The sequence below is a fragment of the Malania oleifera genome, chromosome 10 (genome assembly GCF_029873635.1).
Source record: "Malania oleifera isolate guangnan ecotype guangnan chromosome 10, ASM2987363v1, whole genome shotgun sequence".
Taxonomy (NCBI): Eukaryota; Viridiplantae; Streptophyta; class Magnoliopsida; order Santalales; family Ximeniaceae; genus Malania; species Malania oleifera.
This window is the reverse complement of record NC_080426.1, coordinates 64,655,311-64,679,791: the sequence shown is the minus strand read 5'-3', so window position 1 is coordinate 64,679,791 and position 24,481 is coordinate 64,655,311. Positions and strand designations below refer to the sequence as shown.

The 24,481-nt window shown below is 35.4% G+C and overlaps 1 protein-coding gene and 1 long non-coding RNA gene across 3 annotated transcripts in view; one reads left to right on the top strand and one right to left on the bottom strand.

The window, feature by feature from the left end:
- Positions 1 to 17,663: 17,663 nt before the first annotated feature.
- LOC131166972 (uncharacterized) lies at positions 17,664 to 18,428 on the bottom strand. Its single transcript, XR_009139919.1, has 2 exons — positions 18,317 to 18,428; positions 17,664 to 17,928 (listed from the first exon to the last, which is right to left on the bottom strand). It is a non-coding gene; the product is annotated as an uncharacterized LOC131166972 (long non-coding RNA).
- Positions 18,376 to 24,481, top strand: part of LOC131166971 (uncharacterized) — a 33,213-nt gene continuing 27,107 nt past the window's right edge. The window contains exon 1 of one of the 2 annotated variants that reach the window (XM_058125670.1): positions 18,376 to 19,119. The gene's annotated coding sequence lies outside the window, so the exon portion shown is untranslated. Of the gene's footprint in view, positions 19,162 to 24,481 lie in introns of both variants that reach the window. The other variant, XM_058125669.1, reaches the window with a different exon arrangement.

Genomic DNA, 24,481 nt, shown 5'->3' with positions numbered 1-24,481 from the left:
CCAAAAATCCAACCTACCATAGCTCATCCACTTACCCTACAGATAGGGAAGCTCAATCCACTTCTACTGCTGTAGGGCTCTATCTGCCCTCCTATGTGGATTTCCTGAAAATTGTTAATAATATTAGGGAGAGACACATCTCAGTAAGGGAGACAAATTAATATCAGTGTGTGGCAACATGAGTATTTTTTTTCATGGTATACATGTAAACATAACATAATTCATAATTGGTATAACAATTGTATCATATTGCATAAAACATGGTTTATCATAACATAACGTATCATACTAAATTTCTATACTGAGAAATCATCATATATAATCATATCATACGTAACTTATTACCCAGGATAGATAGGTAGTTAGCTATCATCATGTCTTACCCCCCCCCACATGACAGGGTTGTGCGGCCCGAAGGCGGAACCTAGCAATGGCTAGCCGACCATGCTAAGTCAAACATAAGTCTATAAGTACAATGGGCCTGTTCCACCTGTGCCAGTCTACCAGGGGAACTACAACACTCCCAAAAAGCCACATCGACTGCCATCTCCCACACTCTACATAAGATGTGTGGTAGTACTAACATATTCATAATTGTAAACATATAGCTACTTTAACGACCTGCTTAGTTTACTACATAATCAAATATCATTTACTTAAAACATAACAAAGTAAACCCGAACCCGTGGGTGATGGGGACACACCTGTCATACACACCAGAAACCTAAGCAGCAGTAAATGTAAATTTCATTCACCCAACTATAGAATACAATATATCATAGTTAACTACATTCCACCATATATTGTTTATACATAATCTTCACAATACCAAAAAAATAAATCTAGGATCTTACAACAAAAACCTACGGACCCTAGTTCAAAAACTCACCCTCCTAGCGGGGTAGTTAAAACTGTCTCAACGGCGGGCTCGGTCCGCCTATCTTTCTGGGTTCCCTGAAATGGTTTAAGCTGGGGTAAGACATCTCTCAATAAGGGAAATAAACTAAATACAGTTGTGTGGCAACATGAATATTTGCATGCTATAATAGATATACAATACATATCACATTTTTGAAAACACTAATAATATCATAACTGAAAAATCATACATTTCATAGTCATACTAAATCATATTGTATTTCACTGTTCATAAAATCATCTGATATAACTAGAAATTCTGAAATTTACCAAAGATGAATAGCTAGCTGATGTCATGTATTACCTCCCATGACGGGTTGTGCAACCCGAAGGCAGGACCAGACAATGGCTGCCGGACCACTGTTGAGTAAAAAATATTTGTAATTACGATGGGCCTGCCACACCCTAGTCCGGACTGCTAGGTGGACGTCTACAACTCTACACTGGAAACCACATCGACTATCCATCTCCCACTCCTTCTACTAGCAAGGGCAGTTAGCACAAGTCTGAACTGAACTGAACTATACAATTACGGTACCGTGCTCCTAAAACTAATCTGAACTATCATTCAGATTCTAATAACATAGAGTACATGATAATATATTGTTTAACATAAATAGATTGATAGCATTTTCTAAATTCTGTAATAACATAAATAATTACGACTTTGCGTCGAATACATGCATAACAGCGGCCTTGCATCGAATAACATAAATAATTACGACCTTGAGCCGGTTATCAATCACGGCCTTGCATCGAACGCATCATACATACTGATGTGATTGAATGTATTGTTTATCATATATTCTGAAATCATAGTTTACTGTATTATCATGTTATTCCTAAAGATAATTGAATCATGTTTTTTCTGTAAATCTAACTCAACATAATGTAATATACGTAAAATAATATTCATGACACACAGATTGAATAAAAACATGAATTCTGTTCTGAAATCACATTTCCTAATATTCCATGCTATAACAATAAATATCCCTGTGTAACAGCAGTATTTTCCCAAACATACATTTTCTCAAATATACTCATATATATTACATGCTTTCTGAAAATTAATCTACTACTAAATAATAATATTTTTTATGAAAAATTATTGTTTTAGTTTACTCCCATACCTGACTACTGGAAAGCCCCTAAAATCACTAGTTTTACATACGCAGGGTTCCTCGTTCAACACCCTAAAAAAAATATCTCCCTGAACAAAACTTCAGTATTTCTTCGAGTACTACATATTCTATAATTGTAGGAAAGTCAAATACTAAATAAAAAGTCTTACCCTAAATTTGGGATGGAGTCCAAGTTAGCCCCATCGACGATCCACTCTAGAAGACTTGAAGAGAACTTTCCCAGGAGTGTCGTGGGGGCCTCGGATGGTCGAACCAGCAAGAATCAGGCCCAGAATCCTAGAAAGAAGGGGGAGGGGACGAACAAGAGAGAGAGCGAGAGAGGGAAATTCGGCATGAAAATTTTGCGCTGAAAACCAAGTTTGAGCTATTTATACATCTACACTCGTCGACGAGGCCACGAAGGAAGTTTGTCGACGAATGCTTATTCCTCATTGACAAAATTCAGAGCTAAAAATAGCCTCTCGGTAACTTCTCATCGACGAGACGCACCCCCGTCGACGACCCCACTAAGCCACTTCATCAATGAACGCAGACTTGTTGTGACCCCCTTTTACAATTTCCTTCCTCTCCTCCCTTTATTATTTAATTAATATAATTCATCGGGTCTCTACAGCTACAGTGTTATGCTTCATAAAACTAAACTAAACTATCCGGGTTCTGATAACATATAATACATTCCATATTAAAACATAATTGTTCCGTAATTCAGAGTAATATTTGACATAAACATATTTCATAATTTCTTACAAACCGTACGTAATCACGGCATCAACGCCGGCATAATTCATAACGTAATATTCACAGCATTTATGTCAGCTTATTTCATAACATAAGGATCACGACATTTACGCCAGCATATTTCATAACATAAGGATCACGGCATTTATGCCGACATATTTCATAACATAATAAACATAATTTCTTACACTTTTCAACATACTTTTAAAACCATAGTTCCTGTACAATTTTTAGGGTTTTCCTGAAAACTACTATAACATACTAATTTGGAAAAACTCATAATATTCCAATATAGCATAATTTCATGAAAATATTGTACTCATGTCACACAAATATACATAACCTTATAAACTCATAATTAATTCTGAATCATATTTTCATACAAAACATGCTTAAATAATTTCCCTGTTCAACAGTAATATTCCCAAAACATAGTTCTAAATCATACATATTTTCCTGAAAATAAATGTTGTATAATAATAAATAATTTTATGAAAATATTGACTTAATTTATCCCCTTACCTGACTTACTGAGAAGCCCACAAAATACTCAGAATTTACACCCGTGTGTTCCCTAGTTCAACACCCTAAAATTGCATTTTTCCCAACCAAACTTCAGTATAATACTATCTAAAGCATTTTTCTTAGTCCAGAAACACCAAATAACTTATAAAATCTAAAATAACAAACTTACCCAAATTTTGGGATGGGGCCCAAGTTGGCCTAACTAACGAACTACTCTAGCAGACTTGAAGAGAATCTTCCAAGAATAGCGTGTTTGTTTCCGATCATCGAAAAGGCAAAAAACAGAGTCGAAATTGAAAAGAGAATGTAAGAGAGACATAGGAGAGAGAGAGAGAGAGAGGGAGGGTTTCCTGAAAATTTTTTCACAAAAAATCTGGAGTTAGTATATTTATAAAATTAAAATTCGTCGACAAGACATGTCACCTCATCGGCAAGTCCATTAAGAGAGTTCGTCGATGAATACTTACTCCTCATTGATGAGTTTCAGGCCTTGAAAATAGCCCTCTTGGTAATTTCTCATCGACAAGACACACGTCCCCGTCGATGAGTCCAAAAGGCTACTCGTCCACGAGCACTCTGCACTCGTCGACGAGACCTTGCTGAAACCCCTTTTAAAATTTATTTTCTCTCCTTTATTTTATTATTTAATTACAATAATTCTTCAGGTATCTACATTATGTGCCAGCAGATAAAGGCTGAGCACCAGAGACCCGCGGGATAAATGCAGCCACTTTACATCCCTGAGTGGAAATGGGATCATGTCTCTACGGATTTTGTAACAAGGCTACCGTCGTAGATCGGTTGACAAAGACCGCTCACTTTATCCTTATCAAAGTCAACTACTCTATGGAGAGACTGATAGAATTATACATTCAGGAGATAGTGTGCTCACATGGTGTGCTAGTATCTCTAGTCTCAGACCGAGATTTCCGATTTATGTCACGATTTTGGAAGAGTTTTCAGGAGGCTATGGGGTCACAATTAGCATTCAGCAAAGTTTTTCATCCTTAGACTGATGGGTAGACAGAGAGGATGATTCAGATACTTGAGGATATGATGCGAACTTGTGTGCTGGATTTTGGGGGTAGCTGGACCCAATATCTGTCGCTGGTTAAGTTTGCATATAATAACAGCTATTAGGCCAACATTGGGATGGCACCATATGAGGTTTTATATAATAGGAGGCGGCATTCTCCATTATACTGGGATGAAGTGGGATAAAGGCGAGTATTGGGACCAGAGTTAGTACAATAGGCATGTAATAAAGTCCGACTTATTAAAGAAAGAATTAGTACAGCTCAGAGTCGGCAGAAAAGTTACGCAGATACACACCGTCGGGAGTTAGAGTTTGATGTGGGAGATTGGGTATTCTTGAGAGTAGCTCCACTGTGAGGGTCTGTGAGGTTTGGGAAGAAGGGTAAGCTCAGCCCTAGGTACATTGGCCCATTCGAGATACTTGAAAGAGTGGGGTCAGTTGCCTACAAGCTAACTTTACCACCAGCTCTATTCAGAATACACGACATGTTTCATGTTTCCATACTGAGGAAATACATCCCAGACCCATCCCACGTGATCAGTTATGTAGAAATAGAGCTTGGAGATTCACTGGCATACGAGGAAGCACTAATGCAGATCTTAGATAGGAAGGAATAGGAATTGTGCACTAAGAAAATTCAGTTAGTAAAAGTCTTGTGGAGGAATCATGTCATAGAGGAACCTTCGTGGGAGCTTGAGGAGGAGATCAGACAAAAATACCCACACCTATTTAATGGGGAACAATATTAGTCAGTATTGTTCAGATAAAGACAATTTTGTTTATTCAGTATAGAGTGATAAATGTATAGTGTATTTTAGATTATAGGATAGGAAGTGTTTTGGTTTTGGGAGAATTTTTTTTTATGGGTATATTTGTAATCTCCCAGAACTGCTTATGTAACCACGGTATTCCTCTGCTATAAGTGAGGGTAATTAATAAAATAAGTAACTCATTTTCCTCGATGGATGGCATTCAATACAAATAGCAAATTTCGAGGACGAAATTTTATAAGGAGGGGAGAATGTAGTAACCCAGATAACTATGAGAATTAAATAATAAATAAATGAGAGGAAAAAAGAAATTTTAAAGGGGACGCAGTAGGGCCTCGTCGATGAACGTTGTTCTTGGGCTCGTTGACGTGGACGCGTGTCTCGTTGACTAAAGTTTACTGAGGGGCTATTTTCGGGGCCTGAAACTCATCGACAAAGGTTAGGTGTTCGTCAACGAACTCCCTTCTTAGACTCATCGATGAGGTGTCATGACTCATCGATAAGGACACGTGGACAACACTCTATATATAGCCCCAAAACCGATTTTTAGCGAAAAAAATTTTCATTTTAATCAATTTTCTCTCTCTCTAACTCATTTTCTCTCACTTCTCTCTACAAATTCGGCTCCGTCTCTCCCTAATTTGACAATCAGAAGCCACCGCAGTGATCTTAGGGAGATTCTCTACAACCTACCTAAAGCAGAAATTCGATTTGGGAAGTTTGGGAACCATCCCAAAAATCAGGGTAAGTGAATTTTTAGGTATTTCCAGTATTACCAGTTTTATCTGAGCTTGGAATTTGTATTGTGAGGGTATATACTAATGTTTTGTGAAATAAAATTAGGGTGTTATACTTTCAGGGTTAGGGTGTTTTTGGAACCCTACATGCATGGGTTGAGGACCCCAACATATATTTTTCCACAAGCCTGGTATATTAAAGTTTAAGAAATTGTGAATATGCAGGTTCAGGAAATATAAGTGAGATGATTTACTTAGGAATTTAGTGATTTACAAAGAAATTTGTATAAATGTGTTATTTCAGGATTTTGAGGATAGTGCGCCGTAAGCATGAAAATAGAGTTGGAGGCGAGCCTCCCAGCCAGTTAAGGAAGGGGAATATGCTATTCTAGGAATTTTGGTATGGTTGTCAGTAAATTATATGTTTTATTAGATTATTATTCAGTACACAAATTATTAGTATATCAGAAAATACAAATTTTATAGTATGAGAATACATTTAATTAGTTATGTGGCATGAGCTCGTAACAGATCAGTATAGAATTTATATAGCATTTAGATATCATGTTTTACAGTATTCACAAATTACCATGATTTCCAAAACTTTAAAGTCATAACACTATGACATTATAGTTTATACAGTTCAGATATTACAGACCAATTATTATAAATATTTTAGTTCAGTTATTATGGTACCTTCGTATCAGTTTACGGTGTTATGGTTATTTTGAAATCATGATGAAATAATAAGGTAATACATATAGTATATACAGTATTAGACCCTGATGAATTAGATCAGTTCTCAGCAGAGCACAGTACCGTTGCTATTTCAGATCAGTTTGCCAGCTACCATGCCACGGAGTTTGTGTCAAGGCGGGGCTGAGGATTGGTGGAGAGCAGTTTACCAGCTACCGTGCCACGGAGTTTGTGTCAGGGTTGGGTTGAGGAGTGGTAGAGGTTAAATCAGGATGTACAGCTTTCCAGGGTATTATCACAGTTACTTTTATGTAGATAGATTTATAAAACAATAGCAAATATTCTATAGTACTAGAATTATGAATAAATAGTACTCAAGAAATGTCAGTTGTATTTTAAACTATATGAATGTACGATGTATTATGATATGTTTTTCCAGCTAGATTTAGTTTCAGTTATCTGTCAATATAATATGTTTGTAAGCTCAATTGTCACACACTAGTAATGACATATTTCCTCTTACTGAGCGTTGTCTCATCCCAAAGATTTAATATTTTTCAGATGATCCAATTACGCGAGCGGATTAGGCTCGCAGATAGAGAGGGCATTTGAGTATTAACCAGGAGTTTTTGGTATATGATACTGGGATGATGTGTATTTATGTAATTATGTGTTGGGGAAAACTGGATTCTGGTATTATAAATATGGATATATGTTTTTTATATTTTCCACTGCTTAGGTATGTAATATGAGCAAGGTTTGTTCAGTGCTCACTTAGAGCCTGGGGGGTTATAGCAGATAATTCAAAGGTATCAGAGTAAATAGGTAAGAAGAAAAAAAAATGGTATAATTTTTGGGTCGTTACAGTTATCTGAAGGCAAACCTCGTAGGACCTAGGGAAAAATGGATTTAAATTAATATTACTTAATTATTTAATTCTTTCTTAGTTCATAAGTTTAAAGGTTGTGATAACTATAGGCTCAGGAAGTGGTGCGTGCTTAAAATTCCAAATCTTAGTATATGTATACACTATACACTATTACCATACTAAGAATCATAAGATTAGCAAGCCAATATAAAATTTGAATAAAATCCACTTTCAAATGGATATGGCATCTTTGTTCGGTAAATAATTCTTAATGCTTAACCCATGCCTAAATGTTGATATCCTAAGTTAAGTATATTTTTGTCCATTGCACAAATTTGGTTTTAGGGAATTCATCATATATTGTTTTGCCATCTAACCCTAAGCCTATCCTTAAACATGAAAGCCTAATCAAATATTGGTCGTCACTCTAGGCTTAAGTACTAATGATCATTAGTCCCTATTCTAACTAGTGCTTACTTAAAGACATCCTTCCATAATCAAAATTAGAGGCAACCACTAAGGGATTCAAGTTTCACTGATCAATCAAAATATTCCCTTTTGTACTTAAAATATAAAAATCTTCTAATTTTGGTTCACCATATCCTCCACAGGAAATCCTTAACAAACCACGATCATATTCGGTAAGGTTTCACCCATTCCTTGGTTCGTATCCTTGCTCCTCTGTGTGATCATATCTAAAGGATACTTTCCATTCTCTAAAGAGCATTGTTCACAATATTCATAAACTCCTAAATACTCTTTGCTCAATCTGTTTGGACATATCCACTTCCATTAAAATATTTTGAATCATGTCCACTCATAATAAATACTGTTGACCTAAACATGGCTTACGAGTCTTAATTTTGATGATAACAAAGTAAGGTTCTTTAATTTGCTTCAAAGTTGTGGTGTTTCAGGAAAAACATATAGCATACTTCACAAGGAATCATTTGAAAGCTTATATCAAATCCAGGTGATAAATATGGAAAGCTCAAGGATCAATGAAGCTCAGAATTTAAAACAATAAAGATTTGAAAGCTCATATCTAATTCAATATTGAAAGATCAAGGATCATTGAAGCTCAGAAACAAAGAGAACTCAAAGCAGCAATGAAGAGTCAAATGTGTCATTAGGAAATGCTTTGTAAGTACTTCAAGTATATTTCAAGTATGAATTTTTTGTTGAAGCTCATTAGGCAAAAGAGACTTAGAGATCTTATTGTAAACTTGGAAAATATTTTTTAAAGAAAACAAATTAACATTCCAAGAAATGAGGAGCAAAGAGAGTTAGTTCAAGTATATTTTGAAAACAAGAATTTTGTCTTGACTGGATCCTGACTAAACTTGTCAGTCAGCTGCCAACTTAAGGGTTTTTAAAATACATAGACAGAAGGTTGTCAACCTACTACCTAGATCTTGACAGGCATTTGATGAGGTAATCTAAGAAACCTATCTGGGTTTCATCAGACTACTATCACCTTATTGCTTGTTTTTTTAAAAACTGAGAATTTCAGTGACAGACGACTACCACCCTACTATTTGTGAAAAATACCTATGTATTTTATTGACAGGTGCCTGACCAAATTTCATCAAGCTACTACCACATGGTAGATTTCAAATTTTATAATGGACAAATTTTTGAAATTTAGATTGCTTGGGGCTCATACTTGGTTAAAACTTGGACACCACACCATGTAAACTTGGGGAACAAGTTAATGATTTTCTACATCTATAAATAAGCCTTAAGACCAATGAATTCAATACCAAGAATCAAATTTAGCATTCAAACTCTCTCAATTGCTCTCAACACTCAAAGGCTCTCTCACTCTTATCTTGTGCACGAAAATTTCTGAGGCTTTACTGATGCTAAATCACCAATCTTGTGCTACAATTCTGAATTCTTTCAATCATTGAAAGAACTATTCGGTGATACACTCTCTTGAGGTTCAATTTAAGTTTCATATTTGAATTACTTTGAAGTGTATAGATTGAATTTGTACTAATCAGCTCTTTTAAGAGCATCTCTTGTACACCTTCTTTTGAATCTTGTCTTGTAGATTGATTGATGGTTCAGGTGCTTGAATCATTGGACCGAATGAGAGGATATTGTTTGGAGAGGCACACTCTAGCCTAATTGAAGGAGTGGTTATTACGGTGTTGTTCCGCCGGAAAGGAACTAATATAGTGAAATCCTTTGGTGTTTTGCCAAAGGTGAGGACGTAGGCTGGGGATAAGCCGAACCTCGTAAAAACTTGGTGTTCTTCTCTACCCTACTCTTTAATTTATGCACTATATTTATATTTGTGGATGCTAAGTGCAGGTTGCAAGACTTAAACATTGAAATTCAAAGAAGACTCTTAATTTTAGAAAGTACATTTCAATTAACCATTTGCTGAAACCCACAAAGGAGTACGTTGATTAATTTGTAGAAATTTTGATTAAGAGAACACAACACAACCCAAATCAAAACAAGACTTGCATTCATATTACACGGTTGTTACCAAAAAGTTGAAAGCAATTCAATAAGGTACAACTTCTTGGTTATTTTGATTATTAGCATTGATCATTGTGTGGTTGGTTTGATTGTTTAAATTTTCAAGCAACTTATGGTGTGTTTTGGTTTTTGATTGTTAATTGATTGAGTTACTTAAGTTTTGGTTATAAAGTACTAAACAAATAAGTAAAGGATTTAAAAAGAACTTAAAATTTTTAAATAACCCAATTCACCCCCCTCTTGGGAACACTATTCTACTTTCAAATACTCTTTTGAACTTAATAATAATTTTATTGTTAATAGTATTTAAATGATCTTCACCAGCTCTCAAACTTTAAATCAAATAATTTAGAGCTTCATCTTTGTGAATTAAGTTAAATGACTAATATGATTGCTATAGGTTTCAACATATATGAAAATACAATAACTGAGAAACCTATGCATGAACGATAAGAAAGAAAAGCCATTTGAACTTGTACCTCTCACACGTAATGAGATTCATAAGAAAAAAGGCAGACATTGGCTTATCACCTTAACAAATATTCATTGTGACTTCTTGGTCCGATAAGCCTAGTGCATTCAAAGTCAAGATTAAATCATTGAAAATCTTAAGAACCTTGGCTAAGATATTTAGAGATGAAAAAGGCATAAAATGATTAAGTGCATAACTCAGAGGGAGCATATATTTTTTATGGTCATACAAATTTAAATGCTCTCATGATCATATTTTATATGCCTTAATGGACAACAGCACTATATTGAACTCAAATCTATCCACTGCTCTTTACTATTTATATTCTTTGATGGATTGATTATTTTTATGAAATGATAATTGCTACATGATTGCATGCTTAGTCTAGAATGCCTCCTGCATGGCGGATGCAGTAATGTGAATTGCATGCTAGTAGTGGTTTTTAGGTTGTTGCATGATTCATATGTATATTTTGTTGAAAACAACCATTTATTAGGTACAGGTTTTATGCGAAAATATCCGATTTACAGACGGCATGCTACCGAAATTTCATTAAAATTTTCCCAAGTAAAACCATGTACATAGATGATTATGATAAAATTAATGTTAAAATATTTTTGAAAGGATGAGTGAAAACTGGAAATTTTAAATTTCATCCTTACATAATCATCAGGTATTTAGAGAGTTAAGCACCTTCCCCATAGAAAGAACATAAATGACTCATATGCATCACTTTCGCTTTTTGAAATATTGAGGCTCTTCTAAAAAACCCTGAACAGTATATCTTACTTTTAAAGCTTTATGATTTGATATGAAATGTTCTTGAGTCATGAACTCTATTGCACGCCTTAATATACATTTTTGTATGCATCTATGGTCTATAGGGAGACTATACTAGGTAGATGATAAAAACAACATCAATCCATACTCATTATAGTTGTGCTTTTGGAAAAAGACTTATACTGCTTGGCATACTTAATGGAATTAATCTTTATCAAGTATAAGCAGTTCCCTGTATCTAAGCATGGATTCAAATTGAAAGGGGGAGCATCAAAAACTAAACTCTTATCTTGATATGTTCTTCACAACCTTTAGCTTAGATTTATTGTGAATTCACTATGGCATGTGCTTAATCATGATGATTTTGTTGAATATCTTGAATGAAAATATATTGCTTTGCCACATGATCTTTGTATTTTCCATATGATCCTATTTTAATCTTCTGATATATCTTGTGGATCAATGTGGTTGCTCTTTCTGGCCATATTATCGATTGCTCTTAAATGCCAAATTAGAATGACATTGCTTGCTTAAGCATTGAATTAAAAAAAAAATTTTGCAAGCATCTGCCCCCCAGTACTTCTTGATGACATGAGAAAGGGGATATATATTTGTATACATATATATATATATATATATATACATATAATTTTCTTGGCAAGAAATGATTTCACATGCGATATATTTTGTTTCTTGCTTGTGTGCTAAATTGCTATGCCCAAATTTTTAAATCAAAAGGGGGAGTTATATTTTCAAAATCATATATCAAAAAGGGGAAATGTCATTTTAAGCTAAGATTCTTTTAATGATCCACTATTTTTTCTTAGGTTAACCCTTTTTGCTGATGCCAAAAGTGGGAGAATTTATATAAACGCAAAATGCTTGACCAAAAGGGGGACTTTGTTTAAGGTAAATGTTTTTATGGGGTAAAATATCTGAGTTGCATGCATGCATGTGTTTGTGCTATAACGATAAAACTAAATGCATATTATTTGAGATGTCTTCTTTTGTGAATATGCTTGACCTATATTGTTTATTGTCAAGTTATGCATATTCTTAGGGGAAGCCTTTTAAGGCTTGTCCCATTTTGCTCTGATGCGTTTGTCATCATCAAAAATGGGGAGATTGTTGATTTTTTGAATCTGATCCCTGTTTTGATGCTAACAAAGCATCTATATCTTATGTGTGTATTTAGTTAGTGAACAGGTTCATATTTCAGCACACACATAAGGTTTAAGGGAAATGGAGGCCAAGACGGATCTTAATGCATATATACCTGCAGTACTCCATGAAGAGAAGGGCAAAAGATCAAGAAGAAGACATTTAAATTTAATTGTATTGCATTTAATTTTTAATTTGGTCAGTAATAAATGCATGGCATTCATGATGTGGATGATAAGTTCACACAACCATAGATTGACCCTAGGGACCAACACTTTTCACAGAAACTCTTTTCTTAAATAACTAACTGGTTAGGGTTAAAGATTAGAGTTAAAATGAAGTTTACAAAAACTTCGGTCAACTGACGCCAGGTTTTTAGGCTTAATTAAAAGTCTCGATTGACCAACCATCGTAAGTTCATTTGACCTTGGTCGACCGAACTGAGAAAGTTGACCAAAGTCAAAGTTTCAGTCGACTGAACCCTTGGTCGTCTAAATGCCTCGATCGACCGAACTGACCAAAAGTCAACATATTGACTTCGCTTGGTCGACCATTCTAAAATGAACATGTCTTCCATGGTTGCCCAAACTGACATGTGTCTGACTGCCAACTACTTGGTCGACCGAACTCATAGTTCAAATTGGCCACGGTCGACCGAACCTCATGAACGGTCAGCCGAAACTTTGGCTATAGTCAACCGAACCTACGAAGGGTTCGTAATCGCCCTGAGACGGTCGACTAAACCTACAGTTCAAAATCGCCATGATCGATTGAACTTATGAATAGGTCGACCAAACCTCTCGGGTTGACACATTTTTAACTGCGGTAATTGGGGTTAAAATTTAATTAAACATTTTCAAAATGGCCTCCATGTCCCTAACAGTCATATTTTTGCCCAACTCTATATATACCTCCTCATAACTCCTGATTAGCAAGTTGATTAGCCCAAAAACTCTCTCAAATTTTATACTCAATTTTTACTCTCTTTTTATTATTTCTTTAATAAATCATTCAAAGAGAGCATAGTTTTAAACATCCTTTGGGCATTTGTTTTTCATATCTAAATCATTTTTACTTTTATCTTGCATATATTTTCATATCTTATTTTGAGAGTATTACTTTGGTTTCTCCCACATAATTCATTTGATAAATATTCTTGAGAGTTAATATTATTTTCTTGTGAATCTTGCACATCTATTGCAAGATTCAAAGGCTCATTTGCTTATACTTGCAAAAATATTTTTGAGCCATAAACCCTAGATTTTCCAGCACCTTATTGAGAAAAATATTTTTGGAGAAATTCTTATTTGGACATAAAATCCTTAAGCACTCATTATACACATCTTTATTCAAAAATTAATTTTGTGAAAAACACGTTCTCACATTGAGCTTATTTTCATATCATACGTGAGTGTGTTGAGCTTATCGTTGTACACATCAGTTTGTATTAGAAGCATTTGTTTGTACAAAATAATTTAATTATCTATTGTATTCCCGACGTGTGGTCGGAAGAGGGAGACTTGGCTTGTGAAAAGTCCTGAATTTGCTTAGACCTAGTTAGAAGAGCACCGGATTGGTTCAAACCTGGTTAGGAGAACTAGGTGCACCAACCTGTAAAGTGTTGTAATCGGTGTTGCTCCACCCGCAAGTGAGCAATTAGTGGAATCCTCTTACTTGTGAGCATGAGGTAGGGACGTAGGCAGTATTGGCTGAACCTCGATATCATATCTTGTGTCAGCTTTATTTATCTGCAATTTATTTTTTGAACCTGTATGATATTTTTCATTACTTTGATTATACTGTTTATATATTGAATTGGTATATGTTCTAGACAAACCCTAGGATGTGGTATACTGTTGCTGGATTAGTTATACCTAGGAATAAATTTTTTAAATACCCAATTCACCCCCCTCTTGGGAATACACCAATTCCAACATATTCCAAATAACTACATAAATTCTAAAATAACTTACTTACCCTGATTTTGGGATGGTGGCCAAGAACCCCAAATCAGCAATCCGCTCTGACTAAGTTGTAGAGAATCTCCCTGGGATCATCGTGGCAACTTCTAATCGTCGAAATGGGGAAAAACAGAGCCGAATGTGAAGAGAGAAGGAGGGAGAGCTGAAGTAGAGAGAGAAAGTGAAGAGAGAAAAGAAATCTTCGCTGATAATTTGATTCTTAACATATATATAGACTACTATCATGTGACTTCGTCGACGAGAGACGTCTACTCGTCGACGAGTCAAAGAAGGGTGTTTGTCGACAAAGATGATGAGTTTGTCGACAAACCCTTAATGACCTGAATTTCCTTCTCTCGGTATCTTCTCGTTGACGAGACACATATACTTCGTCGATAAGATCTAGAAGGACGTTCGTCGATGAGAACCCTGGGTTTGTCGACGAATTCCTGCTAACGCTCCGTAATATAATTCCTTTTTCCTTCTTTTCTTTTCCTTTATTATTTCATTGTTATTATTTTTTCAGGTCTCTACAACACCTCTGGAGATGGAATTTGATTTCCAATCTTCAATTGGAAACCTCCTTCAAGGTACTTCCTGAAGTATCTTACATATATATGTATATATATATATATATATATATATATTAATGTATTAATATATTATATTATTAAATTAATAATTCTTATTAATTAATTATTTAATTTAATTTACTTATTATTATTATTATTATTATTATTATTATTATTATTATTACACTTCCATGCATATTATTTTTGGGGTCGTTACAGAATCGGTGGTGGTTGCCAATCACGATTTCGTTACACCGTAGACAGAATACCTAGAAGCATATCTGATATCAGGCAAATGTCGTCCCTATCAGTAATGGAATGAAGACAACATAAAAATCAATTCCATGTGTTGAAGCTTTCCTCTTGGACAACGGTAAATGCAAGAGGAAAAATTTGCCTATTTGCATCCGGAGACGTAGCAATAAGGAGTTTACCTCTATATGTGTGTCCCATCTACACATATAACATGAGGGCAGTGACGATGGATGCTGCAAACAACCAAAATGCAAATACCAACGTTGCAGTGTTTTCACATTCTAGAATAGAAGTTCACTTCCATTTGACTACGGCACCAGGATTGTACGCGCACATTGCTTCCATCCACTTTGGCAACGTTTGATATGACATCTCCCAACTGTCGTAAACTTGAGTAATGACCTTCTGTTTGCCCAACCACACCTTCTTATATGAGATTGAATAACCGAAGCGATGATCTATGAATTCTTCCAATGTGTTGATTGATGTAGATGCACCTCCTCTAATCATATTCAACATCTCCCCAACAATTAGGGACGATGTGATTTGGTTATGGTTCTACGATAGCAGTTTATTCAAACACGTGTGCAGACCACCATTAAGTGATTTCGAATATATTATGTTTTTTTCTGAAACATTGCATGCAATCTCTATCTGCAATCAAATTCATTACACTTGGCAACTCAAAACACTGTGTTAGATTGCACCACGTAGAAGTCATGACGAGTTCGATCATGATAAATCTGCACCATAACTATCAATTGATCCTTGGACTCAAAGAGCATCCCCTTACACAGCTCGGACGACTCATCCCAACAAGTCACTTGTATAGAAAGCTCCTTTAGGAGTGACACATCTGTGACTTCTACATCAATTTGAGCGTATATTGGAGGTTCATCCATAAAATGTGCATTGTAGATGACATCATTCGTTTCATGGGCGGTGGATTCACATCATCGATGAACTCATTTAACCCTTCAACGATTTCATGCTCATAGGTTTCTTTGTCTTCTAAATTAACATTGCTCGTAATGTTCATTCCCTTGTCCAACACAATGCTTGCAATGACGAACAAATCAGTGGAGACTTCAACGTGCCCTCCCTATTCATCCGTGTGATAAATAGTGATTTCATACGTCAGCGGCTTGAACGACGATCCCAAACCTTCATTCAAATCCACAGCAGTAAAATCATCCCCGCCAAACTTCGCACTCCTGTACGGATCATCCATACTAGGAGCAGCCATTTCATGATGACGTATTGGTTGGATGTCTTCTTCCACTTTAGCCACATGTTCAGCAAGTGTCTCCATCTGCCTATCCTCAGCGACACCAATTTTAGGAATGGTCTCCACATATAACCACATAGTTAAAATATGAGAGTTAGAGCAATGTGCATCCAACAAAATGTGCAGACCGTAGTCATCTGTTATAAGAACAACCTCATAGAAAACTGTATCATTTAACCCTCGTATAGGGTATCTTGCGGTCACCCGCAATACATATTGATTATGATCAATATGCAAATATTTGTATATCTTCGCATACAATTTGTTTAATTTTACCCTATTGCTTACTTGAACTGCTCAAATAGGCTTACTACTATAACTAACACCTTCTACGCCTGTGATAATTCCCTCCCCCCGCCCCCCCCCTCCCATGTACAACAAGACAATTACCAGAACATTACTTGAGCTTCTTGCAATTTAGACCGCTCATCAAGAAATAGTAAAGACCTATGAAAAATATAAAATTGTATACTTTAGACTTCGATTAATTGGACTTGGGCATTAAACTTGGTTTGGCTTGATTTGTATTGATGACTTGGGCATTAAACTTGATCTTTAATTATTTTATACTTCTAAATATGAAGTCTGACACATAGAGCAAAATCAATGTACTTAAAGCAATCCATATTAATAGTCTATTATAACTTGTAGAATAAATTTTTTTTTCTAAATCTAAATATTAAAATTATGAACTCAAATTTTAGTATTTATAAACATAGAAGTAATTTGAAAATGTACATACTAATTTCAAGTTTCTTATATATATTGACTAATAAAATTATACCCTTCAACATAAAGCTCTTAAAATATTTTAAATATTTAAATTACGTATATGTGTCGGACATTTTGAATCAATTTTTAGTGTCTAACATTTTAAATCAATTTTCACTTATATCAAATTACAACCAAAACTATTGGAATTAGTTTAATAGTTTAGATTTCAAAAAAATAAAATAAAAAATTCAAGTTAAAGTAACTCTAGAGGCTATTTTCTTACTTAACGCATGCATAATGAAGGCAATTGAATAATTTTGATAATAATGTCTTAGCTTCTTATTTTCATTTCATGGAGAGCAAAACATGTTTACATTAATTCATACCAAAACATAAACTAGAACAAATTGCACATGAAAATCAAATTCAAGACAAGAACAAATTGCACATGAAAACAAGAATAAATTCAAATAAATTAAATAGGAAAACAGAATAAATCCTAACCTAAAATTGGGTTTTCTAAATGTTGCTTCCAATCACAAAATTTGGTTCGATATAACCAAATTGAATGTATCAAATACTAGTTTATACCACAAATTAATACAATTTTTGAATTAAAATAACGAATCTTAACGAAATAATATCAGAGTTTAAGTAAAAGAAAACATAATAATACATTCATTCCCAACGTTCGGTTCCTCCCTTATCTCACAACCGTCCCCTCTTCAATCGGTTGCAACGGTCACCTGCTGCAACGTCCAATCGTCCGACCGGTCAATCGTCCTTTCTCTTCGGCCTGCTGCTTTGCAATTTTGCGAGAAAAATGGAGGAGAAAGACTTAAAAAATCAGAGCAAAACTCGATGGATGATGCATCAATTTTTGCTGTCACGCCCATCTAACGAGTTTTGGCTGTCACGCATCAACCAACAGACATCCCTCCTCATTTAAACTTGGTGGATGGTTCAAAGTCTTTTACTTAAAAATTACTGACTATCAATCGATTTTTACTTCGCATTAAAGTGGGAATAAAGTTTTCACCGAACCTTTAATAAATATTTTTATATAAAAACAAAAATAAAAATGGAAAAAACTCCAAGTGTTTGCATAATTCCCACTTCTTCAACAAAGAACTCGTATTAAGAAAGTGCACGACCGCATCAATTGTATTAATGAATATTATGCTAACCTGTATTTTCTAAATTTTAGTTCCCAAAACTGGCGACGGTTGGGCTCTCGCTCCCAGTCCCAGCAACGCTTCAAGGAGGCGTGAGAATAACTGGTGGTGGTGTTGGTGGAAGGGCGTCGCAGGGGGGGGGGGGGGGGGGGGGGGGTGGGGTGGAGGGGGAGATGAGGTCAGCCATGTGTGCTTCCAGATCGCGATATGGTGCCACAGTGCCAGCAAGCGTTGCTTACAGCTGTCCCCAATTTCACCCCCGCTGTCCCTTTCCCCTTTCCCTCATTTTCTCTTTATTTCTCCTCAATCCATCATTATAAAAGATAAATAATTAAATTATTATCTACTCTGGTTCTACATACTGCGCCTTTCCCCCTTTCCTTTCGTTGAAGTCCATTTTTTCTCTAATAAAGTCTCTTTTAGCTTACTATTACTTTTTTCCGTGGATTCCGTCACAAAAATAATACCTATAAAAATAATAATAATAATTCAGACCATTTTAGGCACAGAGTAGAGTAGAGAGCGGTGTTTGTCTCGTGATCTAGCACTGTCTGCGTCAAATTCTAGGCTGCTTATCATTTTTACAAATCCACTGAACCTCCAATCATTCACATTCCTAGATCCATTTAAATACCCAAGTAGAGATGCTGTTGGGCTCTTTTCTTTCGCCTTTGGTGTTTACCTGCTGAATTCTGCAGCCGAATGTCCAGTGGTGTTTGTATTGAGGATTATGCATGTGGGTTGGGTGCCATTTTGAAGTTGGAAGATGGGGTTCTTGGTGTTGACGCGGACAGAGCTTCCACTTTGATACTAAGGTTGGGCTTATCTTGCAGTTTGTGCCTCTTTACTTGATGATGGTATTTACCCTCTCTTGAGTTCTTGTAGATTTTTTGTTTGGTTTGTTTTGTTTCTGTCATTTTTTTTTGCCAGAGTCTTTGTTTGACTGCGTTATATGTTCGTTGTTACAACCCGTATTTGTGCAGCATAGCTACTTTTGGTTGGCTTATTTTGTTTTGGTGGGGTTTTTATGGGGTCAACGGAACATTGTTTTGATCGAAGGTCAATTGAAGCAAAACGATAATCATATCATAGGGATGGCAAATCTAAAGCTGAGAGCTGGAATATACAAGATTTCTAACTAATCTTACGAAGCTACCTAAGAAGTCCACAACCACAGTATTTATTTGCTTACAGGACCAAAATCTGACATACGCTATCCCTTTGTTCAATCCCAAACTCCACTTTTTTTTTTTATTTAGCAGTTAAAAGTTTTTTCACCCAGATTACAAAACTAATCACTTTCCTGCATTCATTCTGTACGCGGAAAACATGCCATTATTTGGATTGACAAGGTTGCTGCTTTGTTTTAAGGGATTGGCCTTGGAGCATGGAATTGAAATTGGTTTAAAAATTTGCTTTCTTTTTTAGCATTCATTAATCTCTCCCTCTCTCTCTGTCTTTTTTTTTTTTCCCTTCAATGTAATTAGAGTTTGAGGATAGCTGGAAAGTAAGGTTGGAAGAAGATATTCATTGTCAGATGCCAATTTATTTTATTTTATTTTATTTTTTAAATAACCCTTTCTTATCTAGAATTAAGGGCCAAAAGAGAAGATGATGTTACACATGGTATACAATTTACATTTTTATGACTTTCTCCCAGAAGGAAAGGAGGAAAGAGAAATCAAAATATTAATTGCACAAATATGGGTCCCAACACCTTCCAGAGTCTACAATCTAAATTCAACCATTTAGAAATTGAGCCACAATGTCAAATTTTAATGCTAAATTTGGCGGAAAATGTATTTGGCATGAGAAGTTGGTCCCAACTTCAGAGCTCAAAGAGACAGACAGGCTCTCCCCTTGTGCCTGGCCCCTTCAATTCTTTTCTGAACTTATGGAACACTCTAACTAACAGCGAGTATCGTTTTGTAACACAATTTGTGATAGGACTAGGTAGTGAAACTGAGAATCTGTGCTTGGTATGTCAGATCAGTTGGATTGTTTCTGTATGCCTTGATTCTTAATGAAAATTAAGTGCTCCTGAGTCTTGATGAAAGGTATTTTTATGTTTTGAGTGTTTAATTTTAAAATATTGTCTTGTAAGTGTTTCTTTCTCATTATTAAGGCATTTGGTTGTAATTTTCATAGTTTGAATTTCAGTGTCTTATGGTTGATTAGGTGTATGATTATTGGAATTGAATTGAGTAATATTGTGTTCCCAATATCTTTCTCTCTGTTTCTCTTTTTTAAAAGGGCGATAAGGACTATCATCATTAGTGTTAGTGCCTTGAGATGCTCATGGTTGACTGTTGGGGACGTTCGTCATACTGGCCCCTCGATTGACCTTGTGATCTGCATACATATTTTTAGGCATAGATTTACGGATCCAAGATGCAGTTGTTAGGCTTTACTGTTGTGTATATTTGTACTATGCATACACTTGGAAGTTCTATGATGGAGCTAGTTTTGCAATTTGAATTAAAATTTCAGAATCTCTCTCCTGTATCTCTCCCCCTCTTTGTATGCATGACCCCTTTCCTTGTTTTTCTTACCCTCTCTCTCTTCCCTTCAATTCCCTACTATTCAACATCAGTTCACTGTCAGAGTGTTTTAATTCACTTCCACAAGCCTTCTGTTGCTGTCATCATCGTTAAAACATTTGGGAGGGCAAACCAGTATTTTGGGTTAGGTTTATTATTGGAGTTTTCATTATTTTTGTTTTTTAAAGAATTGATGTGAGAAATTGAGATGTTTGTGAGAGAGACAAAAAAATGAAGTGATAAATTGAAGATAGATTGTGGGAAATTCAAAAGTACTGCAAGAATTTGGGAGCAAATCTTGGGGAATACAGGAATAAACAGAGACTGGGGGCAAGCTTTTGTTTAGGGTACTTGGGTAACAAATTCTCCCATAAACATTGACTAATGTTAGTGATTAGGAAATTGGGTAAAAATGCACAATTCCAAGTATTTTACTCCCTTATAGAAAAAATTACAGTTGCCCCTTTTCATGTGAAATTCCTATTGGTACTTATTTGGTTCCAACGTTGCTTATACCAATAGCCCCTTGTTTGTTATATATATAATGCTGGACTTTGTCTAATCATATTCATTGTGTTCAATGGCTCCAGCATGTTTGCATTGTAGTAATTTTAGGATTCATAATACTTGTATTAAAGTTATGTGTCACTCTTTAATAGCGTCACTGTCATTTATTGCATTGTTCCATGGCCACTAACAAGACCTATGAACCCACCCTCTATTGAATTTTCAAAGATTGATATCCAATATTCTTGGTCCATTTACACTAGGGATTTTGTAGGCCCAAAATTTGAGCAACTAAATGAAAAAAGCTTGCACAAGTCCAAAAATTGTTGGTTAGTGGCTACAAGCCCTAGAGTGGAAGACCTAGATCAGGTAGTATGGTAATCTAATGGGTCTCTGTGGGGTCAGCCTAGGGTATTCTTCCCAGTAAGGGTAGCTAAGTTGTAGGCTAACGTGAAGAAGTGCAACCTTCTGTAGAGCCTAGTATGCTCTTCTGCGCAAGTTAGAAACTAGCAGCTTATCTTAATATGATTAGCGCCATTAGGGAGTGGCTTGATTTTGCGACTATCTTTGAGATCCGTTGCTTTTGCAACTAGTTACTTTCTGTAGGCAATTCTTTTGGAGTTTTTACACTATTATGACGCTCATCACTTGAGAAAATTCTGTTCCAATGGACCCTTTTACAGAGCTTCAAGCAGTATATGACTATGGATGTGGATTTATAATTCAATTCTGGATTGAACAAGAACTATTTATTAATTTAAATTAACATTAAATAAATTAAAATTTTAAATTTAATTAATATATTATTTTTATCGTAATTTAATATGACAGTAATATGTTATAAATATACATTAATAACAAGATTATTATTAATTAAAAAATAATAATCTTATATTTTTTTTAATATAAAATATTTAAATTCTAATTGTAAATAATTAAAATAATTATTAATGAATTTTTAATTAAAAATATTAATAATTTTAATTTAAATTATGTTTAAAAATAATTATATAGTACCCTATAATAAAAGTAAGTATCCAAATACCACTTATTTTAAACACAACGAAACACCACTTACAACTTTTAGCACTTTTTTAGTTTAGCACTTAATATCGGCACTTATTAAATTCAGCACTTTTTTTTCCTGAAAAACACCTCTGCATAAGTGGTTCCAAACGATCCCTAAGACTAAGGTATGTGATAACCTTAGTTGAGTCGTAGTCATTCTTCTTAGTTCATTTCACGAGTGTCAAGGTCATTGGGTTTGATTGCTTTGAAGGATGAATCTTCTGTATTCATGAGGTGATTCAGGGTAATCGTAGAGGGTTTGGGTTCGTAGACTTTTGCATCCATGAGGATTATGTTATGTACACTTAGCACTTCTTTGAAGGATCTCCTAGTTTGGGAGTATGTGAGTGGGTGGTCATTTGGGTAGAGATAAGATAATAACTGTTGGTCCTTTTTAAGGAAGGATGTAGCTAGGATATTTCCTCAATGCTATACTTGTCAGCTAGTTGGAAACAAGACACTTGTCTTTATACTCCTTTTCTTTGCCACATGTGCCTTGAGAGAATTGAGCATGGACTTTGTTCTTGAACTCCCTAAAACACCCAGAGGCATGATTCTATCTCTGTTGTAGTTGATTGGTTCTCCAAAATGACACATTTCATTCCTTCTTGCAACTATGTCCAGAGCTTCAATCAATTGTAGCTAAGTTGTTCTTTAGGGTGGTGGTTAAATTACATAGTTTGATGAGTTCATGATATGGACATCAAGACTGTTATTATTGGAAGGGATTTCAGAAGATGTGTGATAATAAATTGATGTTTTCTTCTGCTTGTTATTCCTAAATTGATCATCAGATTGAGGTTGTCAATCATAGTTTGGGTGATCTTCTTAGGTGTAGTGGGAGAACAACAATGCAATTGGGAGGTCATGCTGCTACCTACTGTTGAGTTTTCTTTTATAAATTCTTTGAGTGGATTTACTTTTGAAGATCTCCTTTGAGCATATTCAGTACTAAATCTTCTGCACCCATTGATGTTGTCCCTTCACCAGCAGATGCCAGTATTTCTGAGGAGTCATTTGTTCAACACATCCTTAAGTTGCATATAATTGAGGAATAAGTAAACTAGCCATGAATGATATGGATTAAAAACTTATGAAGGCACCTTTGAGCTTACCGAGGCACCTTTGATTGTAGGACCGTTAAAGTGGAGGATTTGACCCCTTACCAGGGTAACTTTGATCTTCGTAAATTGTCTTCTAGTGCTCATGTAGGTTCTGCAGTTCTGAAGGCTCCCTCCATTTCTCTGCCATAGCTCCTTGATATACAGTCAAGGCTATTTTGGATATTGAGTTTATGACTTCTACTTAGGGTGATTTTTGAGATATTTGGTGACTGGAGAGATCGTCCTACTTGAGATGTTAGTATGTTACATGGCTTATTGAAGATGAGAGTGCTCTGAGCTGTTAGAGACATATTAGTAGTCAAATTCCTTTCATCCAGTGGGGGAGTATGATGAATGACTGCCATCGTCATTTAATGTGTAGGTTTAGGAAACTAGGGATGCATTTATTAGACCTTGTTGTGTATTTTTCTGGGATGTTGGGGTTTATTTTTAATTATGTGTTTTTAGTTAATCGAAGGGTGTATTGTGTGAATACAATTGGTAGTTGTATGATGGGTTAATTTTGCAATTTGAATTAAAATTTCTGAATCTATGCCCTGTTTCCCTCTTCCTCTGTGTGTGCTGCCCTTTTCCCCTCTGTCTTCCTCTTTATTTTCCTGCAATTCTTGTCTGGCATCACTTTGCCCTAAGGCCTCATGGCTAATTACTTAGTGGACGGCCTGAGAAATATTAGTTTCTATTTCCCTGCCATTCCTGTCTGGCATCACTTTGCCCTAAGGCCTCATGCTTCTACTTCTACATTCTGTTTCTATTTCCCTGCAATTTCTGTCTGGCATCACTTAGCCCTAAGGCCTCATGGCTTATTTACTTGGTGGACGGTCTGAGAAATATTATGGCTTTCTATGCTATGTTTTGGGTCTCATGGCTTATTTACTTAGTGGATGGTCTGAGAATTTTGATGAGTAAAATCTATGTTTCCTACAGCACAAAAAAACTTA